The following is a 25,662-nucleotide window of genomic DNA, read 5'->3' on the forward strand; positions in this document are numbered from 1 at the left end:
ACAAAAAGAGATACATGTAAGTGTTTCTTCCTCTGTGAAGTCTTCCCTAACTTGACACTTCCCTCCATTGAGCCACCACTGTGCCCTCCACATGCCTCTATTACAGCTTTTCTCACTCTACATTGTAATTAAAGGGACATTCTCACAGCCTAGAAGCTCCCTGAGGAAAGGGCTTTGTGTCATTCACCTCTGAATCTCCAGCGCCTGACCCAGCACTGGTACATAGCAGGTGCTCCGTAAAGGCTTGTTGAATTAATGAATGAAGAGAACTTCTCTGCAGAAGGAAACAAAAGATATATAAGTAATCCCGCTTATACTACAGGGGAAGAAAATGAGGCCCAGAGAAGTTATTTACTAAAGAGTAGTGGAAGAATAAAATGAGAATCCAAGCTTTCTAGAGTCCAAGTTTGGCACTACAGTAAGATCTAAGACTTTCACTTTAAGACAGTAGACGTGATGTGGATCATATTATTTGTTACTTATTTTGATCTGAGTCCCTGGATATTCAGGAAATTTCTGATTTCTAGTAAACTGCTAGTTTAACCGCCAAAGGACACTTTCACATATCAGATTATGGGTGTTAAATTTGGGTTTGGAGAATACATATCCTAAGTAGCTCATAGACCAGGCTTATATTGACAGAGAAATCACAGGAAAATCTTGTGGCAGTGTTTCTTTATCTTAAAAGCTGTGGGGTGAGTTTTTTTTTTTGGGGGGGGGGGCCTTTGAACTCGGAAGTGCTTCCTTTTTCCTCTTCTGGGGACAGTGTCTAGAGGCATTCAAAATGGTCCAACGTTATAGGCTATCCTACAATACAGCCTCTAACAAAACTAGGCCGTCTGGAGCCCCTGGTAATAGATTTGTTTACCTTTATCCAAGAAGGTTGGGAAAGCACCAAAATCGCCATGTGGTGTGTGCCCAGGCCGACTTTGAGGAGTGCATGCTGTGAGACTTAAAGTTCTTATGAGGTTGTCTAAAATGAAAAACACGTCAGCAGGGCCTACGGACGCTCCACGTGTGCTAAATCTGTCTGTGACAGGATCAGGCGTGCTTTACGTACGGAGGAGCAGAAAACCACTGTGAAAGTGTTGAAGGCACAAGCACAGAGTCAGAAAGCTAGATGAAAAAATGAAGCTTTTCTGAGTATTAAAAAAAGTCAAAAGAAAAAAAAAAGCTGTGTTTTGTGTTATTGTTTTCCTGAAACACACACAGTATGGTAGACATGGCTACACGTAGTGTCTTCAGAGATGAAAGAATAGCACAGGAAAAAGTACCTACATCAGCTCACAGTGGTATATGCAGTTCTCATTTGTTAGTGTTTGCTGAACGTCCAGGGCTATAGAGCAGTGACCAGGGGCATTTTATTTTAAATAGCAACCATGTTTTTATGTGTAAAATGGTAGTGTTAATGATTACCTGGACCAGATTTCAAGTTCCCTGGGGAGATCTTCCGTGGGTTTCGAGATCAGTGGTCTTCAAAATTTTGCTTGCATACCCTCCCCCCTCCCTGAAAGAATTTTGAAAATCTTGTATCCCTCCCACATTTTTTGTTGCTACCTATAATTTTTCAACATAAGTTTGCAAAGGGTATAATTTCCAGCATATTATAATTCACGATATTTAAAAATAAAGCTGTTAGCTCACTCTTTTAAATTTATCCCAAAGAGTCTAAATCCCACAGTAATTTGTTACCCAACATTATTCATTTTAAATATACATGAACTAACTCTTCTTTAACAGTCAGAAAATTTACATTGTTCCTTCTTCTGGAAGTCAGATTTTCACTCCATTTCTCCCATAAATGTTATCTTATTGCATATTTTCATGCTTGAAAAATTTTTACTGATCACTACATCATTCTTTACAACAGACATTATAACTACATATTTACATAATCTTACTTTCCTGTGACTCTAAGTTTCTAGGTGTTAAAAATGTCTTTGAGTGGAGTTATCACTAAAATGATAAGTAGTACACAATTGACCAAACAGTGGCTACATTACAAAGTGATAACTACTTTTAAACATAAAAAGTAAGATTTTATTGAAATTGCTCTATTGATGAAAAGGAAGGGGCTTTTTCTTTTCCGGTGGATTTGTGGATGAATATTTTTTATAGTTAGAATGAGACTGAGTTCTGCCCCAATTCTATTCACGCATTTGACGCTGTTCTTGTGGATATAAACGCTGAATGCTTTGTTCACAGAAATAAGTAGATGGGAATGGGAGGAACTGGTGTTGCAGTGTTACTCAATTCCTTGAATTCCTTTCAATTATATACCAAAAATCACATGACAATCTGTCATTTAAATTATTTTTAAGGCTCTATCAGGTGACAGTTTTGTTCCTAGTCAAAATAGTCATTCTCTTTCTCAACACTAACACAGGCTTCTAATTTTCTGTGTTTTGTGTACCTGGGGTCAATGAGCCATAGTAAGATGTGGAATCTGTGAGAAGAATGACTTTCTTTTGTTTAGTGGAAAATGGCAGTTGTGCAAAGCAGGTATAAAAGAGCCCACAAACATGTTCTAGGTGGATAAGTTCTAGGAAAGTGTAGAAATGAAAGTGGAGGATGTGGAATTGGTGCCCTTAAAACTATCCACACTCGATGCCACGTGGAGAGTCTTCACGCACATGGCAGAGGCGGTTATCCTAGTTTGAAAACTTCTGTTCACTAACCAGGCATTTGAATAAAAATGACTGAAGAGCCACAGAGATTAAGACAGTCGCCAGCAGATTGGTAATGACATGGGCTCTGTAACTCCCTAGCTCTGAAACTTACTTGCTGTGCATAAATTACTTAACCTCTCAGTTAAATAATTGGGCAAATTATTCAACCTCCCTATATTTGGAAATATAGGCCATAATGATACCTCCCTCATAGGGTTGTTGTGAGAATTAAATGAATTAATATGTAAAGCACTTTGAACAGTGCTTGACAAATAATAATCACTCAATAGATGATTAACATCAATACCAGCAAATGATTATATGTGACATGAAAATGAAGGCGATAACTCCTAAATAAATTAAAGTTTGATATATACTTTGCTGTTGCTGAAGCAAACTGGTTTAATTTGTAAATTAAATGAAAAGTACAAGTTTCTACAGCAGATATGCAGCAGAGCCAATATTCCTCTACAGGATTTACACTCAATAAATGTGCCATGCTGCCCCTTGAAAAACAAGTGAAATGAAAATAAATGAAATAGAAGGTGTATGAGTTGTAAAGTTATTCTTTCTAGATCATACAGTAGCCTATGTTACACAAAATTTAGAATATGCTTATTTCCAAAGTGTCAAGAAAGGTGTTTGATGTTTTCTTTCCTCGTTGTCTAAAACCACAGAAACTTCCATTATTTCCATCTAGGACATCTCCCCTTCCCCCTACACAAGCACTTATTACTAAATATATCATCCAACTTTTGCTGCTTAGAGGTTCAGGGGTTTTGTCTTGCCTCGGTTACTGGGGCTTCAGGCAGATCATGTTTAACAGTTTTATCTTTGTTAAATGAAAACTAGAGGTTTTTTTCCCATATTATTTTATTTCTCCAGTATTTCTAATTGTCTCCACCCCCACCCCATTCTAAATTTGAGTTTTACGTTTGATAGCATATACCATAAGTTGAAAAACACAACAAAGAGCTTGAAAACCCTCATTTGAATAACATCGACTTCAGGAACAGCTGCTAAGATAAAATAAATCCAAGAGAGCTCAGCAACCGGGACGCAATTGCTTTTCCTTTTAAAGGGACAGGCAGATTCACATATGATTTTCAGTCTTAAGCTGTCACTTTGAATCAATACCATATTTTAATTGATATCAAAGTTTTTCAAATCTGAAATTCTATGTGAGTGTTTTACTGAGCATATAGAGGATTCTATTCCACTATATTTCAATTCAAGCAATTATTTGATGACATCATTGATAGAGGTTTACAAAGCAGGAAATAAAACCCATCAGGAACCAATCCTCCAAATTTCTCCTTCACTGAGAACACAGGAAAAGAAACTCTGCCTAGCAAAATATAAATAACGAAATCAAGTGGAAATCTATCACTAAGGAAAAACTGAGTTGCCAGTTGCAAAATAAAAAGATATGAACTGTTTTGTTGATTGCAAACCTCAGCCTTCTGTAATATGGTTCATATTATAGAAAACTCTTCATTAAAACAGTTGCACAAGAGTCTAGGTTTTAAATGATGACAGGTAAAACTCTTTTAAGGAAATCTAGCATATTAAAATATGATCTTACAGAATGGGTAGATGATAAAGAGACTATTTGATCTACAAAGATGTCATCCATCATACAAAAAGATTTATCATAACTTTCTTTTAGATATCTAGTTCCACTAGTACATTTAGAATGTGATTTGATTAATTAATACATTATTTACACATGACTTTTCCTGGACAGTCTCTATAACATGAAGCAAGTATAGGCAAGCAAACGTAGTGCCATGGCCTGAAAATTTCAGAATGGCAAATCATTTTGTGAAAATTTGTATTTATCAATATGCTTTAATTTTTCTGGCTTAGATAAATTAGTAAAGAAACAGTAGTTTAGAACAATGTTAAGATCCTAGATATATATTTATAACTCAAAGCATAGAAACAGTGCCACATTTTCCCTGCTTCTTGTTTATTCCATTCAATCAGCCCTTTGCAAATAACTCCTATACCCTATTTTTCACTGAGTTTTTTGATCACTTGACTGCTTCCACTTATGACACGGGTATATTTGTACTAATAAAATGAAATATCACACCATCAGCTCACTTCATGAGAGTTCTTTTTTCAGATGCTACCATCAGATAGCATGCTTTTGGCTGCAAGTAACAAACAACCGAACTAGTAGTAACTTAGACCACCAAGCATTTATTGTTTATTAAAAAGAATGCCCAGAGGAAGGAAGCCCCAGGTTGGTTTGGGGGCTCAGTTACATCAACATGGACCCAGGTGGTTGAGCCAGTATTTCAGCCCAGGCAGTCTGACTCAAGTGCTTATGGTACACCCTACTTCTTCTCTACAACACTAAGACTGCCATTATTCTGTCTTCTTGGGAGACTCTGAGTTCCTGTTGTGAGCAGGGACCTTATATCCCTCAATGCTTGGCATACGGTAATCATTCAATAAATATTCATTGAACCATTGAGGAAAATTTCAGATAAGAGAGGGGAGACTAAGACTATGTGAATTAAAAGGGTCCTTTGGTGCAGAATTAAATCAGTTAGAACTATTCAAGTTAGTGCTGGATCTTTGTGCTCTGTGGTTTTTAAATAGGTTTCAGTATAACTAAAAAACGTTTTGGGTCATTTATAGTCCCTCCACTTCCTTGGAGGGTCTTTTGTTGGCTGATCAATGCTCTGGGTTTAAATTTGCAAGTTTAGAAGAGTAGACTGAGCCAAATTGCTCTGTCTGAGAAAGGTTTAGAGGCCACGGTAGTCAACAAGGTTAGCTTTGTGTGTGTGCATGTGTGTGTGTATACTGGAAGGGAAGGGAGGATTGAGCAAAAACAAGGCAGCTGGAGGAGAGACCCTAAAGGAGATATGTATAATTGATGAGTTTTTAAAAAGTGAAATGTTATACGCTGTGTGATGAGACCTCATAAGTTTTCAGTAAGAATATAAAAGTCGTTGTACTTAGTATGATTGGATCCTGAAGAAGATGAGTTTGTGTTGAGGACTTGAGTTAACATGGTTGAAGCAGTACATCAGAATTCAGGAACGTCTTCCTGAATGCTCAAAACGCTGAAAATGATTGCCTGTCATGCGCTCGTGTGTCTGTTGCATGTGTGTTCACTGCATTTACTAAAGGAGCTATGTTACTCTCTTGGAAATATAGTTTGAGAACTACTCTACTTGGTACCTGACCACTGTTCTATGATAGCACCTTATCTGCTGATTTATGCATAGGCAAGTTTTGCATGGCATATCTTAAAATTCATAAATCAATTTGGGACAAATGGCGAATTGGAAACCAAAGTGTTAGAGGTGGATAAAATGCATCAGGTGTTCTTGCTCAAAAAGAACGTTTTCAAGAAGATTGCAGGGCAAACACTCAGCAGATCAGATTAAAATCTAAGCAGTAAGAAGGGAACACCTAGAAGACAATCGGGCATTTGTCTGCTGCTGTGTGTTTGTGGGCGGTGGGGTTGGGTAGGGCAGGGTGGGGCTGGGAGAGTAATGAGGAGGGATAGTTTTCTTTTCTGGGAATTTTCACCCAGGCGGACGTAGGAGGAAAAGGGAACCTCAGTGGTCTGTTTTTGCTAAACTCAGCCAGCACTTTGTTAAGTGGCACAGGACTGTCATTTCAAGGCAGACTACTAATGGCCCAGATCCAAAGGGACTGGCCAGAAACGAATCATCTTTGGAAATACAGCATGATGCAGAGATTCGCTCGGACAGCCAGAGGAGCCAAGCCCGGCCAAGAGCAAGGCCACCTTTCAGAAGTCAAGAAGCAGAGCTGGTGGTCTGGTCTCTGCCTATTGCTGGGCTGGCAGAGTGAAGATTGCCCTAAGACCCGGCTCCAGTTCTTTCTCCATGGAGGGTTCTCTGACCACTCTGGCCCACATGGAGGACTCTGAAGTCTTGTGGCCCTTGGAATCTGTCCTATACTATTTTGCAGTTAATTACAACAGCCTTAAACTGATCTTATAAATAAAATGAGGACACGGATACAAAATTTCCTAGCACAGTATCCAACAAGACTTCCTTTATCTACTCTACCACCCCTGGAAAGAGAGTCCTCGCCAGAACACAGAATTAATGAGTGGGGCCTTTAAGGAGAGGTGACTCAGCCCATCTTCTCATCTGTTATGGCATACAGGCCCTAACAAGAAATGTTCTCCTCTAGATCCGGAAATTGTCGCTGCTTTTGAAATAATCCAGATGGTATGAATTAGAGCAGAAAGCCTTTATAAGTTGGCCCATTATTATCCAGATTTGAATATACAATGTTAGTAGAAGTGGTGTGGCCTGAATGTTTGCTGGGGTATTTGAAACACTGGTTTCTGAGGAACACATATGAGTAAATAGGGGGTGGATTATTAACTTAATACATATATTAAAGGCAGAGCCTATTTATTTCAGCAAAATTAAAACATTCTAAAATTACAATAATACACACCTGTAAAAACGTATATATAACAGAAGTTAATGAAATGAAAAGCGGTTGTTCCTTCCCTCCTGTCCACCTCCCTCCCAATCTTAACAGCGTGGAGGGGCTGGGGCTGCAGAGGCAACAGGACCACCAAGGTCCCTGCCTTCGTGGGCCTTCCATTCTAGGGGGAGGAGACAGACCATAAGCAAACAAAGAAATAAACAGATAAAATGAAGGCTGGGAAGGTTGCTTTATAGATATGGAAGTGGGATCCGAATGATGAAAAAGAATCCATCTTGAACCCTTGTGGGAAGAGCTCTCCAGGCAGACTGAAGAGCAGCTTCAAAGGGCCAGAGAACAAATGAGGCGGCTGCTAAAGCTGGCACATTGTGTGCCAAATCGAGAGTTCCCAGAGGGGGCGGGGCCAGGTCATGCACGCACGACTCGGTAGGAAGTTCAATTTCATGCTAAGTACAATGAAAAGCCATTTAAGGTTCTTAATTGGGGCAAGGGGAGCAGAGATCTGATTTTCATTTTTGAAAGACCCCGATGTATTGGGGGCAAGAATGGACGTCTGCAGACAGGGTGGAAGAGATTCATTCACACACACACAAACACACAGAGTTTAAGAGATAGATATGTGTATATATACTTTTTCCGCAACTTGTTAGTGGTGCACATATTTAGAACTCCTTTTTGAAATTATGTTGTCAGTTTACTGTCTGTCTTAGAAAACCAAACACATCTTGTTTTTTGACCTTTCCCTATCCACCCAAATGCAGTAACTTAGTTGGAAAACACAGCTTTCGCATTTTAACATGGCTCCAGAATGTGTTCATCAGATTTGGCTCTGAATAACTTTTGGATTGTTCCAAAAATCAGATTTGTTCTCGAAGAAAGAATTCTTTTCAACAAATTCAGCGCCTACTGGTGTGATACCTTTTGAGCAGTATCATTGGGATATGTAGATAGCCTGCCAAGGTGATTACTTTCAAATGAAGAACATTTATGTGAAGTTATATTCATTTATTCACCAAGTAATTATTGAGCACCAACCACTAAGTCCCAGGCACTGTGTTAGGCACTGGGGATACATGAGTGAACAAGCAAACAAAATCTCTGCCTCTGCCAGGCTGACATTCTAATAAAGCAAGAAGCACCAAACAAACAAAAAAAATGAGTAAATTCTATATTATGATTAAAGACTATATCAGAGAGAGGTAAGGGAGATTTGGAAAAGAGGAGGGCATTCCAATTTTAAATACATATAATGTCAGGTTGCACCTCACAAAGAAGATGACTTTGGGTAGACTCGAAAGGGGAGAGGTAAGTAATATAGATGTCAAGGGGAAGAACATTCAAAGAGAGGGAATAGCTAGTGCAAAGGCCCTGAGGCAGGAATGTGCCTGGCAGGACTGAGAAACAGTGAGGTAGCTAGCTAATATTTCGCTGAATAAGGTTAAGAGTTGTAGGACATGAGGCCAGAGAGGTAAGGAGATAGAGGGCAGGTCATAAGAACTTTGTAGCCATGGAAAGAATTCTGGCTCTCACACTGAGAGGAGCCAAAGCAGAGAAATGACCTGATCTGAATTATATTTTAAAATAATTACTCTGACCACTGTGATAAAAATAGACTACAGAGGAGCAAGGGTGGAAGTTTTGATATGTTTTGGAAAACAACAATACCTGATAGTCACATCCCCTTAATTTTGCTAAAAGGGAGGAAAGCAGCCAAAGTAAAGCAATTACAAGAAAAATTCTGGATGATATCTTTCCCCTTTATCTTTCCTTACCATAGCAAAGTTCTATCAAGCCCAACTCCTTCAGCCCTGGGCTAAAAGCGTCCTTACATTATTTTCAGGCTGCAGCCAAATTCTTTACCTTGTCCTGCGTATCAGTCAGAATCTCTTTAGCTGCAACTGAATACCTGACCCACAATGGCTTAAGCAATAGGCCATTTATTCTCTCCCATGTGAGCACCTGGAGGCAGGCATAGCCGGGGCAGGGTAATTTAGCCACTCAGTGACGTCTGGGTTCTGGGTCACCTTTCCTGTGTTGTTCATGCTTTTCTCTCATTGTTGCCGGACGTGCCACCACAGCTCCAAACCTGTCTCGCTCACTGGAGGATGGGCAAGGCAGGAAAGAAGGAAAAGACTTATAGGCTTTCAGGGACAAAACCCTTCCCCTGAAGCCGGCTACCCCTCACTTCCCATCACATGCTCTCCAGAGTTAGGTCACATGCTCAGCTCCTAAACCAGTCATTGACAAGGGGGACACAGTGGTTCTCAAAGTGTAATGGCAGGAACCCTGGGAAAGGGATCCCCAAGACCCTTTCAGGGAGTCTCAGGGAATCTGCAGTGAAAACACTATTTTTATTATAATACTAAAATGTTATTTGCTATTTTTTACTCCCATTCTCTTATGAGTGTACACTGGCGTTTTCCTAAAGGAACCTGAAACAGCGCGACAGAGTGAACGCAGCAGATTGGAAAATCCAAACGCCTCCCATTAAGATGTTAAAGATATTTGCAAATTTTTAAAATAACACCACTCTTTATACTACTTTTTGGAAAAGGTAGTTATTTTCCATAAAAATGTGCTATTTATATGTTAAGATGTAATTATTTTTATTTTTTAAATAAGTATTTTTAAATTTCTCAGCTTTAATTTCTAGTATGGTAAATATCAATAGATTTAACCCACATAAACAAAAGCTCTTTGGGGCCCTCAGTTTTTAGGAGTGGAAAGTGGATCCCAAAAGCAAAAGATTGGAAACTGCTGGTTTATTCAGACAGCTCTGATTCATCCCTGGGCCTGGGGGTGGGGCCGAATATTCTGGCGCTCACCGGAGCCCCAACCCAAAACTTCTTAAAATCCGACTCTTTTACTGGTTTGCCAGTTTGCCAGACGCTGCTTATTGAATTGATTGATCTCAACACTTGTAGCTGATCAGAGAGTGACCTCTCGCTTTCTGTGAGGAAGTGACACGGTCAAAAGGAAGACTTAAGTGTTCTTTCAAAGAAAAACTCATATTAAGTTGATTCTTAAAGTGGGAAGGACTGTGGGATTTTGGGGGGCGGACAGCTGAAATTTCAAAGCCTCTCTCCGGAGCTGGGGTAACCCCCTCCCCCCATCAGCAGTCTGGGTTAGGGAGTAAGATAATCATTGGCAATAATTGGTTTCTCCCTCCCCACCAGCCCTGCGCTAATAGCGTCCTTACAACGATGGGCCCTAACGGGCCGTTTGGCTGTCAATTACCTGTGCTTAACAGCATCTAGCCGGCCTCTTGATCGCTTAGGCCAAAGCCGAAAAAGAGGATTTCGTTGGTCTCTGAAGTTGTCACCAAGGCGGACTCATTTTCTTGCCTGGCTCTTTCACCCAGAATTGGTGACGTGTGCGTGTAGATTGGGAAGGGAGCACTCCTCCCTCCCTTGCTCTTCAGTGTTAATATTTCTTATTCTCATCTCATACTATTTTATTTTCAAAGTGTTCTCAGGAGCCTCCTTAAAATACTAAACCTGTCTTTCCTCTCTTGAGTAAATCCCTTGACTTCACTAACAAAAAAAAAATCCATCAAAGTACATCTTTGTGTTTATAACAATTCATATGCCTGCCGTTTCTCCATCTGATCCCTTTGCTCCCTCCGGCCTCTTCTTCCCCGGAGAATTTTCAGCTGACACAGAGCAGGGGAGGAGCCGGCCTGACCCCGGCCACGGGTGCAGGAGGCTTACGGTTGCTTTGCGTATATTTTGCTGAGTTGGTGTTGGACATTTTTGCATAAACTTCTAGTTCACGAGTGCCATTTCTTACTGTTCCCGCTGTCCTCTGCCTAGGTCCGTTTCTTTGCCCTAATTTTTGCCCAGTTGGGTTGTTTGCCTCCACGATTCCCGACGCTTGAACCTCCTGTCCCCGGGCCTGACCTAATTCAGGGTTCCGGCTGTTGTTTGGTTTATTTCTCCACTTTTGCAAGCGCACGTGGCTCTTCTGAGAGCTTCCTTCCCTTTTGCTCCTAGGGGACCCGGGTTTTGGGGTTCACTGGGGCTCGGAACACGTGCTTTAAAGCAGCCACGACCCCCTTCCCCCCCGGGGCCTGGGCCCCGAGCTCTGCAGGCCGAGGAGGGGGCGGGGCGCAGGGCCCGGCCGGGTGAATCACAGGGCGTAACAGGTGCCGCAGCCGCAGCTGCGCCCGCATCCCGCTCGGGCTCTGGGGATAAGGTTTTCTTTTTCTCCGGGTTTTTTTGGAGGCGAGGAGGAGACTCTGGAGGCCCCCACCGGACCAATGCAGGCCGCGGTTGTTCATCGCCTAGCAACTGGCGGAGCCAATGGGAGGCGGCCGGGCCGGGCGCGGGGGCGGGCTGGGAACCTGCCGCGCCAGGGAGGTGGCCGCGAGGGGCGGGGCCGGCGGGAGCCCGCGGCGGAGGCGGGGCCGGCGGCTCGGGCGCTGCGTGCCGCCGCGCCTGTGCGGGCCCTCGGGGCTGCGCGAGCGGGGCTGGGACGCCGAGTGGTGCCTCGCCGCCGCTCCCGGGGTCGTGACGGTGAGAGCCTCGGCCCGCGGCGGGGATTGTGACGCTCCCGCCTGGGGAGGGGCGCCGGCGGGGCCGAGGGCGGGGGCGGGAGAGCGGCGCGGAGGTGAGCGCCGGCACCTGGCTCGGCGCCCCGCTTCTCCGCCAGAGGCTCGGCGTGGCCGTTGGGGCCGTTGCAGGCGGCGGGCGAGCGTTGACCCCGGTCCCGCCCGGAGGAGGAGGTGGGAGGTAGGTGCCAGCCCGGGGACCGTTCCGGCCCGGGGAGCCCCAAACCCTCTCCAGGATGGAGAGGGTGGCGCCTGGCGTGGGATGACGAGCAGCGCCGGGACGAGGCGGGGAGGAGGGGCGGACGGATTTGGGGCTGCGGTGTCTCCTTGGCAGAGGCTGCGGGCAGGCGGGGTTCGGGATTTGTTAGCGCGAGCCGCAAGAGGCAGTGGTTAGAATGAGTTCCCGGGTGGCCCGTGGCCGCTGCAGGGGAAGAGGACCCTGATCGTGGTCTGGTAACAAGTCTAGGGGAAGAACTTCCACCATCCAAGAGGCAGGCGTGTGCGAGAATATTTTGGTGCAGAATTTTATAGTAAAGTACCAGAAACCGAATTGTGAGCTCTCAGCCCCCTTTTGAGCCTATGCTGATCGCCTAGTTACGCAAGTCACTTGGGCTCAGGAAATGGAATCTGCTAAATAATTTGTCCTCAGCATGTGTAATATGGGAATCTTTAGCTTAGTACTCCATTTCAAGGTCCATAGTTAGGTTTGCCAAATTGTCATTACTTGCAACGCTGATACAGTTCTTGTTGAATCTGAGAGAATCGAGATTTCCCTTTTCTGGACCCCATAAATGGATGAGGATTAGAAGAGTCACTCCTCCGAGGGTGGTTCAGAAGTGAACTCTGAAATTGCTGGGCTCCCCTAGCAGTTCAGATTAGAGTCTAGGTCTAGAGTTGGCGGTGAATGATGGGTGCCTTGGAACCCACCATGTCTCAGGAGGGATTAGTTTACTGCTCAGGTAGAAGAAAATTCTGGCAGCCTTGATCCTGAAGTGGAAAGGTAGGTATGACTTGACACTTTTAGGAGACTGAATATAATTTGAAAAGACTTAGAGATCTAGAGAGAGAAAAAAATGCTCTAGAGTTAAAGTTTAGGTCAAGCTGTCTTGAAATTTAGAAGAGGTAGATTTATGAACTTGGATTCAGTCAGCAAAACAACCCATCAGATCTCCTGCCCTAGAGCTGTCATAACCTGTGGGCCTAGGAAGCTTACGTTATTGATTCATATTTAACCAGTAAAAGCTAATAACTGATTGACACCATTCTGCCTGCTGTCAATGAAATTTTCTCAAAGTGGTTCTCTGAGAAGAGGATTAGGAACTGATAGTTAGAATGAGGTCTCTTTTAGTGACTTGGTGGGCCTCTTCAACCAAGTCATTTTATACCCTTCTTCCCTTCTCTTTCCCCATCTGTGCAATGAAGATAATAAAGCCCCAGGATTAAGTAACAAGGGAAGCAGCTTGAAGATAACTGCAAAGACTTAGTTATTCTAGGATGAAATGTGAAGATCGCCTCATAACACATTGCGCCTGTGACAAGACTTGTTAAAGCACATAGCGTTCCAAGCATGCTGAGGCCCTATAGGAGAAAACGAAAATGTTATCTGTTCAGATGATTTGCCAAAGGCCTCAAGGCCAGCACAAAGTCAGAGTATATTCTTGGGTTCTCCAGAAACCTGACATAGCTGCTCTTTGACAAAGCTGGCTGTGGCACAGGTTTTTATAAAAGAGGCAGATGAGTGCCTTCTATGTCATATGCACTTAGAGGTGAAATGATACCGATGAAAAAGACACTGCCCCAGAAGTGTGATTTTAATTCATTTCACATACTTAAATTAGAGCACTTCCAAAGCTTTTTAAGTGATGTTTTTCCATGTCTTTTACAATAGTTGTGAATATGCCTTATTAGTTTGACTATTTGCTAAGGACACAAAGGGTTTTGATACTCTGTCTTTGGTGAAGGCAATCGTGATTAATTGGTAGTGAAGGTACAAGTTATCTTGAATTCACGAGTTTATGGGATGAGGTAGAATAGAGAAGTGCACCTTTCCTGTTGGTAATGGAAAACAACCTAAAATCTTCACTTTTGAGAGTGAGTCAATATTATATAGTACCAGCAGGTGTACTGAAGTATGCTTTAATGATTTATTCTTCAATAAACATTTATTAAACACTTAACTAAGCTGCTACTTCCCAGACCTGAGGATAACAAAGATGTGTTGCCTTGGGGAGTTTTTTAAAGGAAATTTACCGTGTAGTCAGGGAGAGAGCAAAAATAGAAAATAAAAATTGCAAATATGAGACGGCTTTAGAAAAGAGAATTTCAGCTGGAGAAGGAGTTCACCTGGTGAACACATTCACATGTTCTGCGGCAAAATATCTCTGAAGAAGTACAGGTGGTTTGGTTGGTGGAGCCAGGTGGCCTGGGTTAGTGATAAGGTTGGTGCACAGGGCTATGACCTTTGACCAGTAGGTGAAGGGAACCTTTAAAAGGTTTTATCCAATGGAATTATGTTTGATTTTTACTTTAGGATATTTCCCCCCAAATCAGTAGGTTGAGTGATTCTCTAAACATAGACCATCCAAATAATACCAGAGCGACAACAGCCCTACACAGCAATTAAAGATTTGAAAAATATTGAGGCCCCCAGAGACTTTAGAAAAGCAGAAATTATTGTTCATGCAACCAACCTTTATTGAGTATCTTCTACTCTTAGGATTAGAGGAATAGAGATACAGAGATAAATAAGATACAGCCCCATTTTCAAGCAACTTGCAATTCAGTAGGAGAAATAACACAATTATAATGCAGTGCAGAATCTGAATGTCATAGGAGGCCTAAAATGTCAGGCCCTAGCAATGTGGGATTCTGAGATGAGAGAAGACACAAATTATCTTTCAAATTAAAAATAAGTTCTTAAATAGAGATTAAACTGCAGCCAGTTAAACAGAACCATTTCCACTGTAATATTTACAGTTCTCATCTGTTAGCCCTTGCTTCACATATTGCCCTGCCTCCCTCTTACTCTCCTGAGTCAGAATTCGCGTTTGATCACCATCCTGCCAGCTCTGTGACCCTGGGCAGGTCACATCTTGCCCTTATCTTCTCTGTGCCTTAGTCATCTCATTTGTAAATTAGAGATAATACCTACTTCATAGGATTGTGATGATTGAGTAACAAAACATGTAAATATCCAGAGAAATATCCTGGAGAAATAGCTTACATTTATTGAACATTTAATATTATTATTATTTCTATTTGATATAAAAGTGCTGTAATCAAATAACTAATTTAAGGACAGGATTTTTTTTAGTCACTAGTGGATCTAACTTGGAGCACCTAATAAGGCCTCTACATTCAGAGAAGCTAAATTATGTAAAAGTAAGCTTTTTTTTTTCTTTTAAAGATTTTATTTTTCCTTTTTCTCCCCAGAGCCCCCCGGTACACAGTTGTATATTCTTAGTTGTGGGTCTTTCTCGTTGTGGCATGTGGGACGCTGCCTCAGCGTGGTCTGATGAGCAGTGCCGTGTCAGCGCCCAGGATTCGAACCGAGGAAACACTGGGCCGCCTGCAGCGGAGCGTGGGAACTTAACCACTCGGCCATGGTGCCGGCCCCAAAAGCAAGCTTCTTAAAGTGATATTTATTATCTCCTTTTCTTATTTGCCGATCCCTTTTCTGAAATCCAGTTTCCGTTTTTACCCCGTCAGCTTTGTCATCAAGTCACTAATTGCCAAATTCAACATATTTTTCTGTTCAGATCTTTCCCTTCATATGGCGTTTGCTGCTGTTCATCACCATCTCTTTAAAACTTTCTTTTCCTGGCCTTCCTAAAGCACCCTCCACCCCTTTAATCTCCTGCATCTAGGTCACCTTCACTCGCCTGTTCTTTAGGGTTCTTTCTGCTGTCCCTTTTTTCTGTGTGGATTCAACTACCAGGTATATACGGATGACTCATAAATCTACCCTAATGTCTTCTGACTCCAGGCCCTGGAGTTGATCCCCATTTGAATGTCTCATGAGGTCATCTCTAAACCCAGTAAATTCTACACTGAGCTCATTATCTTCACACACTTAACCAGACCCAGTTTTATTAACCTTACTCCATTCCCCTTATCTAAGTGACACTATTATCTGTCTAGTACCAAAGACAGATTTTTACATGAGAGAATCAGTGCCTCCCTTTTGTGTACTTGTTGCCCTGTTTTTCAGACCAGCTTCTGAAGTATTTATCCTTCAGTATCCTCATTGTCACTGGCTAATTCAGCCACGCAGCCCCTGGTCATTAATTGCCCAGTTTGCTATAATATTTTTGTACCGGGGCTGCTCAAAATGGAACCTATTTTGGAAACATTAAGTTGGGAGGAGATTACTAGAATAACATTGTTCTAAAAGAGTTGTAGCACTACATGTGATTTTAAGACTATATGCAGAATTTAATGTGTGGCCAGTAGATGCTTATAAGCCAGGATGGGTTCCAGTCATTGCATGTGTTTTTCACCTGAGAGTTGGTAGTCTGGGTTATGCGGGTCCCAGTCTTGAGTTTGTCAGTTTATTGTAATCTGGTTGTCTCTGCTTTTCTATCTAAAAGATGGTACCTTCAACATTATTCTCTCTATTCTGTATCCAAGTTTTAGAAATAGCCCTCTACGTAGGATCTAGCATGTAAAAGCAAGACATCTTAGAAATCATAATAAATACAACCCATCATCAGCTGTGTTATTTTATAATGAAGAGATGGGCTCAGAGAATTTACATCATTTGCTCAGGATACTTGTTTGAGTGTTAAGAGGAGGCCCGGGTCTGAGGCTTTGGAATCATAAATAGCTAGTTTTTATTCTTACCTTTCAGGTTAAATAGCTGCGTTTTTATTCCCACCTTTCAGGTTGTAACTCAGTAAGTTCCCTAATCTCTGAGTCTCAGATTCTTCCATCAGTGAAATAGTGTTCTATCTATTCTTTCTGGGGCTAGGGTAAGGATAAATGACATAGCCGATGGCCACATCTGGCACGCAGTAGGGGCTCAGTGTATTAGTTCTTCTCCCAGTTTCGCATAATTAGCTGGTACAGGAGTTCTTAACCCCCCATCCATGGGTCCTTGGCAAATCTGGGGATGGCTTCATGGATCCACCCAAGCTGTAACCCAGACTGCCTGTTTTTGTACTTATAAAGGGGGGAGGGTCATTGGCTTCAAATTCTGTGACCCAAAACAGTTTAACCCTTGAGTTGGCAGTAGTCAGGCCTAGGGCCCAGGGTTCTTGGTGCCTCATAGCCGACTGGGTAGAATTTAGAATTTTTTGAAATATTTGAGGAACAGTCTCTATTTAAAAAAAATTTTTTAAAGGACTTTAGGTGCAAAGAATTAGATTCGTTACAGTCTTTGGCCCATGAGATATTCTCATAATTGGTCCGTTTATTTATTTGGTTTTAATAAGATAACAGGTATCACCTATCATAAAGCTGGGACCTTGACACTGACCTCTCTATCACCACATGGGCCCCTCCATCCCTTTTCCTACTTCCCTCCCCTGAGGCAACTATTTATTGCATCTTATGTGTAAGTTTTCCATACATACATACACAAAAACTACATATATTACGTGTCCTATCTTCTGAGACTTTTTTCACTTTATAATGCTGAAATTCATCCACTTAATATTATATTGCTGAGATTCATCTATATTTTGTGTCACTGAAGTTTTCTGGTTGCTGCATAATATCCCATTTTTCAGATATGCCGCAGTTTCTGCACGCTCCTGTTGGTGGGTGTTTTGCTCTTCTGCCACTTCCTTGTTGTGAAGGATGCTGCCGTTTGTGTTCACACCTCTTGGCATGCATATACAAGTGTTCCTCCTGGGTTTATACCTAGAAGTGAATTGGCAAGGTTGTAGAGTGTGTGAAGAGGAGATACGAATTTCAACTGCCGTACTGTTTTTCAAGTGTTCTCCCCACGCTCCAAGGTGTAATAAGCCTTGGCCAGGTGTTCTCTAGGACCGTTATTTGCAACCTTCATTTGGTACTTTGGAAAACTTTTACATTGTTCTTGGAATCCATTCTGTAGCTCCCTTAAGAAAGATTCCTTTTTAGTGTCCTGTAATCTAAACTGCATAAATAAAATACTGATACCGAACCACGTTTGGTAGAGGACAGCCGTGTTCTCAAACCTCATTCATTTGAATCACACGGAGGGTCTGTTAAACACTGATTTTTGGGTCCCACTCCTAGAGTTTCTGAATCTGTGTGTCTAGAGTGGGACTTGAGAATTTGCATCTTCAGCAAGTCCCCAGGTGCTGTGGGTGCTGCTGGCCCTGGGACTACAGTTTGAGAACTATAACCAGTGATTGAATTGGGGCTAAATCATTGAAAAACTATTACAGATACATGATTACACTATTATAGAACAGATTCATGAATTACGTTTAGTTTCTTATTTCCATTACCTTTAGTAAGTGTTACCTTTTAATTATTTAAGGAATGAAATATCAGTAAATGGTCATGTTATTATTTTATTTGGAATTTTTAGCTGACTTTCAACCTTACAGAATAAGATAGATTGTAAAACACTGCTGCTTTTTTGTTCTTAATAATCCTCTCGTAAGACTATGATTGCTGCCATTCCTACGTGTGCAGCAGGAGAATTGGAAATTGGTATGCTGTCTCTGAATTGTCGTGCTGTTGATTTGTCCACCAAATCCTCTTGCTGCATCTCTGAGCTGGCACCAATCAAGATTCACTGGAAGCCCCGCTAAGTTCCACTTCTAGAGTGTCGGTTCCTGTCTGTCCTAATGGTAGGGTAGCCTACCTCACACTGATGGATCATTGAACTTGGGTGGACATCAGTCAGCACACTTTAACCACGGGCCAGTGATGATACCTCATAGCAAAGCGGTGCAGACAGTACGATGACAGGCCTGCTGACCAGGACCTCAGCTTAGGTGGTGGGAGAGATGTTTCATTCCAGTCAGATCTGTACTGTGATTGAGTTAATGCAAAGTGTCCCAGAAGCACAAACAGTTTGGGGAAAGCCTGACAATTTGGACTCTATATTCACTGGAGTTTTCAAAAAAAATTTTTTGGAATCACTGTAACATTTAGTGTTTTGTCTGCTTTTATACAGTTCCCGTTCCAGGTACTCACTTGGAATAATTACTATCTGATTGTAACTTAGTCTCAAGGTGAGGTGGTAGAGAAGCGAGTACCCGTGTGTGTGTGTGTTCACTTTGAAAAAGTAGCTCACATATTGTGTATTCCCACCTTTCCTAGAATAAAGACAGTAAGGTGTAATAGTTAAATGTGCTGGACTGCTAGGGTTTGAATCTTGGCTTTGTCACATTCTAGCTGTGTGACCTTGGGCAAGAAAACTCTGGGCCTCAGTTTACTCATCTGTCGTAGGGGGAAATAACTTGATTTGGGCTGTTGTGAGATGGAATGAGTTAATACATGTAGAATGCTTTAAATTTACTTGTTCCAAGTAAATGGTTTATGCTTAATAAACTTTATTATTTTATTGTTAAACTTCAGTAGAATCTCATTTGCTAAACATGTGGGTGTGATGACAGTGTGTGAAGAAAAATTTTGATATAAATAGCTGTATACTCAAATCCATATTACATCCCATGAGAAATGTAAAAATGATAAATAATAGAACTGAAAATTCTTTGAAGATCGCCTAGTTTGACCTCTTGATTTTATAGATGTGGAAACTGAAAGAAAGGGAGATGATGACCAGCTCAAGGTTGCTCAGTAGATGATAGAAGTGACTGTGCCCTGGAATAAACTAAAGTTAATTGGAGAGCCAAGACCAAAACAGATGAAAACATTAGCAATAAAAAGTCAGTGGGTACTGAAATACCAGCTGGTGCGGCACAGACTGCGTACATACCTGTATAGCCATGTGAGCTGCTCTCTTGAAAGAGAAGTGTACCTTATTAGTTGCTTGAGTCAGAGAAGGTTGATAGATTAAGAACATTTTTTTTTTAAAGAATCTTAATACTAGTTATAAATCAAAGCCAGGCTCCCTGCTGCTTTTGTCCTACCAAGTTTAGATTATAACTGAGCCAGGGAGAGAGGCCAGCTTTGCTAGAGTGGCCAGTACCCTGTGTCTTTACACTTCACACGGTAGGGGGTAGTCTGCCTGCCTGATGGGCTCCATCCCCACAGACGTGCTGCAGCGTAGCGGGGCATCAGTGTGAAGACTGCAGCGGCCTTGCTCACCTGTGTGTGTGCATGTGTGGGATAGGTGCTAGCAGCGGCATTGATTGGTGGAAAGAGTTTATCATTTGTCCAAGTCGGTATTTCTGCTGAGGGGCAGAGGTGTTGCTGTCTGGCACTGAGGTGGGAGTGCTTCCGCACACATTGTCTCATTAACTCTGCGTGGATCCACTGCCTCTGAAATGTTTATGAAGTAATATGTGCTCCTAAACCGTCCCAGCTCTCTGAAGGTGTACCATGAAGAAGGGAAAGCTGCGGCCCTCCCCTCACCACGCCCAACCATCCCATTCCCCAGGATGCCGTTGCTAACACTCTGTAACTTTCCAGACCTATCTCTTAAGTATATTGAGTTTGATTTAGCAAAAAATGGTGATCATACTGTTCTCGTTATCCGTAACTTCTTTTTTGCATGCTATACATGTAGAGCTCCTTCACTTCAATAATCCCAGAGTACGCCGCCTTCTGGCTGTACCGTGTGTTGGTTTTTAACTGTTTCTCTATTGGTGGATATTTAGATTGTCTCCAGTTTATTGCCATTACAAATACTGCCACGGTCAACACTGTCCTTGTATGTCATGCTTGCTCACTTATTTGATTGAATATGTGGTAATAGATGCCTAGAAGTATAATTGATTAGTGGAAAGATTTACGCATTTCAAATTTTTGTGGACTGCTAGATTGCCATCTAAAATGGCAAACTACTGACCTCTGGTAAGGTTCTTTTCCCCTTGCGTAATTGATTATCTGAATAACTCTGGAAATTTTGTGTAATTTCTAACCAGTTTTTGTCCCAACAGGGCTGCTTGCCTTTAAGACGCCATAGATTTAGTGATTAATCTGGAAATGTTTTACATTTTGTATTGCCCATGCCACTCTGCCATAGATTTAGTGATTAATCTGGAAATGTTTTACATTTTGTATTGCCCATGCCACTCTGCCATAGATTTAGTGATTAATCTGGAAATGTTTTACATTTTGTATTGCCCATGCCACTCTGCCGTTAGTTTTGGTGTTTTAGAGAGGGGCTGTTCATCCCCATTGCCTCTGCTCATCACTGTAATTGCCTTTTAAAAAACCTGGATTTTTCTTCTCATTGTATGACAAAACACTAACTTATAGAAAATTTAGAAGACACAAAAAAGTACAGATTACTCGTTAATATCATGTGTGTGTGAAAGTACATAAAGAGATGAAAGTCCTGCCCTTGCCCCTCCCTTTTCTTCTCCCACCTTGGTCCTGTCTTCCCGTTTTTCTGTTCTTCCACAAACGTCTATCTTTATAGAGCAGAATTTATACCTATATGTGTATACTCATATATTTTTTTTAAAAGACCAGATAAGATCATGTTAGATATTGTTCTGCAGCTTTTTCTACTGCTTAACAAAATATCATGGAACTCTTTCCAAATTAGTAAAATATCTAATAATAGCTAACTAACATTTATGGAGCACTTACCATAGACCCAGGACCCCGTTTTAAGCCCTTTACATGCATATACTTATTTAATAAAGTTAGTAAACTTAAAACTAAATTTCTTATTTAACCACATTATAGTCCTTTGAGGTAAAGACTGTGTTTTACTCTCCTTTTGCAGATGAGGAAAATGAGGTCCAGAGATTTCTGTTCAGGACCACTTCCCTTGTAAGGGCTGGCACTGGGGTTGGAAACCGCGTGGTCTGACTTTGGCTCCTGTGCTTTAACCATTCCACCACACTGCAGCAGTCACTGGTTCAAGGGTGTAGATAAGGAATTTAATGTGGCCGCCTTCTCGGTAAGCTGCTGAGAGGGTGGCTTTCTAATGGCAGCTTCTGGCTTGGAGCCTCCTCGAGATGGTGTCCCTCAACCCAAAGGGGTGCACGTGAAATATTTTACTATAATTTGTTCTTCACGCTATTTTGTGCAGCCTTTGCCCAGCTGGGAGAGATGGTTTAATGGGCAGTGGTAGGAAATACTGCCTCCTGAACCTCTCATCCACCAGAGCAGCAACCCGTGATGGTTAAGAGAGTGGGCTCTGGAGTCTGGGGTGGGCAACATCCCCACCTCTGCCACTGGCGAGCTGTGTGACCTTGGGCAAGTTACCGGAGATTTCTGTGCCTCAGTTTCCTTATCTGTAGAAAGGAAATAGAATGATAACACATAGGGTTGTTGTGAGGATTGACTTCATAATATATGCAACGCATTTAAAGCAGCTGCTGGCCCGTGTTTGTTAAATCAGTCCCCTGTATCCTAGGTATATTGCACTTGCTTTTTCACCTGTTACCTCATTAAATACCCACAGCCACCCTAGGAAGTAGATGGTATCACACTGTTTTCCAAGTGTAGAAACAACTATAGTCTTCTTTGGAACAAAATTATAGTAGATAGTGGTGTTGATTTTTTAAATAATCATAATGTATTTGGTCTTTGAGAGTAATAACATCTATTAAAGTATGCTGATAACCAAATTCTTAAGTTTTATGACTGAATTTGCGAGATAGGACTAATGTTTAAAGACAGTTTGAACGATTTCATTTTCTTAACCCAACAATTTGGTAACTCTAACTTTGTGAGATTTTAGCCAAGATTTTAGTTAGCTGTTTGTGAAAAATCCTGTGCAATATTTAGAATCCCAGATGGCATAATGTTACTATATTCCTGTGTAATGAAAAGCTATTATTTTCTGACACTTGATTGAAGTTTGTTTTAGAATTCTGATTAGGTAGGCAGTTGCGCCTTCTCAAGTTTGAATTTCAAGTGAACTTGAAAAGAACACTTAAGATCGTGTACTGTGTGAAGGAAATCTTGTAATCAAGATACTACTTATGTTTCTGCTGAGCTCTCAGTGGGTGGACGTGTTAGGAGAGATTTGGGGGATGAAGGAGAGGAGTGCTTTTCTCTAAAGGACTCACATCTTTTGCATCTTTTCCATTGCTGTTTTCCCTTATCCGCTTTTGCTTGCTGGAATGAACATGTTAATTTATCATCAGTTATATACTTGAGTCTTCATTGGTTATTCCGTCTGTTAAGATTAGTGGGGGGAATACAGAAATGTAAATGTCCGGTACCTAAGGAGTCTAGCTGGGAAAGATGAAACAAACTGCGAAATATATGGAGGACCTCGAGAATAGGGTTCTGTGGGCTGTGCGGAGGAGTGATGGTGTTTGAGCTGGGCTTTGAAGAAGCGTTAGTTTTGGGGTAGGTGAAAGGAGAAAGCACAGGTGGAGCACAGAGGCTGGAGTGAGTGTGCCATCTGTGGCACTCAGTTCATTTCGTAAGATTTCCTGAGTACCTGCTATGTTTCAGGAACTGCTGGATACAAAGGTGGGTACACTCACCACCCTGGAGAAGTTCGTCAGCTAGTGGAGGAAGCATCCAACTATAATAATATGGAGAGATTAATTGTACTACTGGGTGGTGATGTTGTCAAAACCTGAGTAGTTGCTTTTGTAGTGTATGGTGTCACTTTAGTAATACTTCAGCAGGAGAGAGAAATTATGCAAGGGACTCAAATATATGTATATATTTAAAAACTTTTATTAGTTATCTGTTGCTGCATAACAAATTACTCCAAAACTTAGCAGCTTAAAACAGCAAGCATTTGTCTCCCCATTTCTGTCGGTCAGGAATCTGGGTGTGGCTTAGCTGAGTGCCTCTGGCTCATGATCTCCCACTAGGCTGCCTTCAAGGTGTTCGCCAAGGCTGTAGTCATCCCAAGGCTTGACGGGGGCATCTGCTCCAGACCCACTCATATGGCTCTAGACAGGCCTCAGGTCCTCACTGGCTGTTGGCTGGAGACATCAGTTCCTTGCCACATCGGCTTTTCATGAGTCTGATCACATGACAGCTATGACAGCTCGCTTTCCCCAGAGAGAGGGATCCAAGAATCAGCGAGTGAGAGGTGACCCCAAATGGAAGCCACAGCCTTTTTATAACCTAAACTTGGCAGTGACATCCCACAGTTTCTCCTGTATTCTGTTTGTTAGGGGCTAGTCACTAACTCCATCCCACATTTAAGGACCAAAATAACCCAAAGGTGTGTATACTGGAAAGCAGGAATGATTGGGGGCCATCTTAGAGGCTGCCTACCCCCAAATTCTACAAGTGATTGATGTATATTGAGAACCCCCAAGTCGTTTGGGTAGAAGGAAGAAGAACCATCCGAGAAACTTTTCTGATGGAAAAAACCACAAGTGTTTTTGCTAAAGAGCTATAAACTTAGTTTTGATGTTGTCGTAATATTTACTCTTGGATAGAAAATGGTAAAATGAGTTGTTCAATCCCACCCTCATTAAACTTTCTATAAATCTGATCTCATTTCTGGGAATTGTTTTTATGCCTTTTCAAAGCAAAGTGTTTATAAGTGAGAAAAAAGCTACTGTTTGTGGCATAGCGGGGAAGAAGTTTACAACTGTGCTTCAATTTAAGTAATAAAGTTCCTTTAAGGATTATGTACTCTGGGTGGGATAATTTAAAATGGATTATGGGAACTCAGTCTTTTAAAGAAAGCTCATGGAAATCTTTATTTGGCTTTTACCGTACATAGATTTGTGTGTATGTGCAGTGTTGAGAGGTTGACTGGTGGTAGAGTGAAAAGAGCGCAGTTTTGAAGACTGAGGTTTGTGTCCAGGCTTCACAACCAGTTAGAAATATGACCTTGGGCAACACTGTTGACCTCCCTGAGTCCAAGTTTCCTGTCTATAAAATAGATAAATATAGATGAAGGAAAATGCGTTGACGTGAAGAATGATAGATTTATGAAACTTAAAATCTTCATTTTCTTTCAGAAAGGGTACAGTTACATTAAGTTCACGTATCTCACTGCTTCTGAATTTTCTCTCAGGATTCTAACCAAGAAAATGCTACTAGATAATTCTTCAGTTCTGCACTGTCACTTTACCCAGAAAAGACTGGGGTACCCTTGCTTATTTTACCCCTGAAGTAATGCCTCTGGTACTTTGGAGCCCACAGCAACATAGAAGAAAGCCAGAGCAGTTCTCCAGAAATAGTAAGAAAATTGATTGCAATTTTACTGCAATTAGATTTTCTCTTATGAAGACTTGTTTATTGGAATCTACATTGAGAAATACTTGGATCAAGGAAGTTTATTAGATGCTTATATATCTTATCCACCGGAAGGAACAAAACTGTTTCTCTGATGTAGAGAACAGGAGAAAGAATTCCTACTCATGGATTACTTTATAGATTTTTTTTCTTGCTTTAATTTATTTCAGGATTGTTCCCCCGCAGTCTTGAATGAAATGACTTTTACAATATGTTTTAATTCTTTAATCTTCAAGTTTTGCTCATAGAATTCATTCGTGGGTTTAACCTATCTTGGAATCTGGGCAGCTACCCTAACCAATGGTATATAGGGAATTGGGGGTTGCAGATTATTTGAACCAAAACACGATTCACTGTTAACTTTTTTTCCTTTCTTCTATAATGAAACTGTAGTAACAATGCCAGCATAACCAAGTTTGTTCTTATGTGACTTGTCATGGTTGATTGTGTTCACTACATAACGGTTTGCTATGACTTGATTAATATACAATATTATATATATTATATATATAATATGGAACTTAATTCTGTGTTTCAGCACCAGGTTTTAATAGAGTCCTTGGCTGCTTTTGACACCTTCAAGTTGAAGTGAACTTTTGATGATATTAGATTTGTGCAAAGCAGAGATGCTTCTGTTCACTTTTTGCTTTTGCTTTTGAAATTAATATTGACTTATTTAATATCTTCTTAAAAAAGTTTGCATCCTTCAACAATGAAATTTTTGCTGTGATTGAGCCAGAATAG

The 25,662-nt window shown here is 41.4% G+C and overlaps 1 protein-coding gene and 1 pseudogene across 19 annotated transcripts in view; both read left to right on the forward strand.

Moving 5' to 3' along the window:
- Positions 1-784: 784 nt before the first annotated feature.
- LOC138924382 (large ribosomal subunit protein eL34 pseudogene) lies at positions 785-1,124 on the forward strand (annotated as a pseudogene).
- A 10,341-nt stretch (positions 1,125-11,465) lies between these two features.
- SSX2IP (SSX family member 2 interacting protein) overlaps positions 11,466-25,662 on the forward strand; it is a 50,313-nt gene continuing 36,116 nt past the window's right edge. For 4 of the 19 annotated variants that reach the window (XM_023641758.2, XM_070267410.1, XM_070267411.1 and 1 more), the window contains exon 1: positions 11,496-11,635. The gene's annotated coding sequence lies outside the window, so the exon portion shown is untranslated. Of the gene's footprint in view, positions 11,852-25,662 lie in introns of all 19 variants that reach the window. The other 15 variants (XM_023641755.2, XM_070267405.1, XM_070267412.1 and 12 more) reach the window with 11 other exon arrangements.

The sequence above is a fragment of the Equus caballus genome, chromosome 5 (genome assembly GCF_041296265.1).
Source record: "Equus caballus isolate H_3958 breed thoroughbred chromosome 5, TB-T2T, whole genome shotgun sequence".
Lineage (NCBI taxonomy): Eukaryota > Metazoa > Chordata > Mammalia > Perissodactyla > Equidae > Equus > Equus caballus.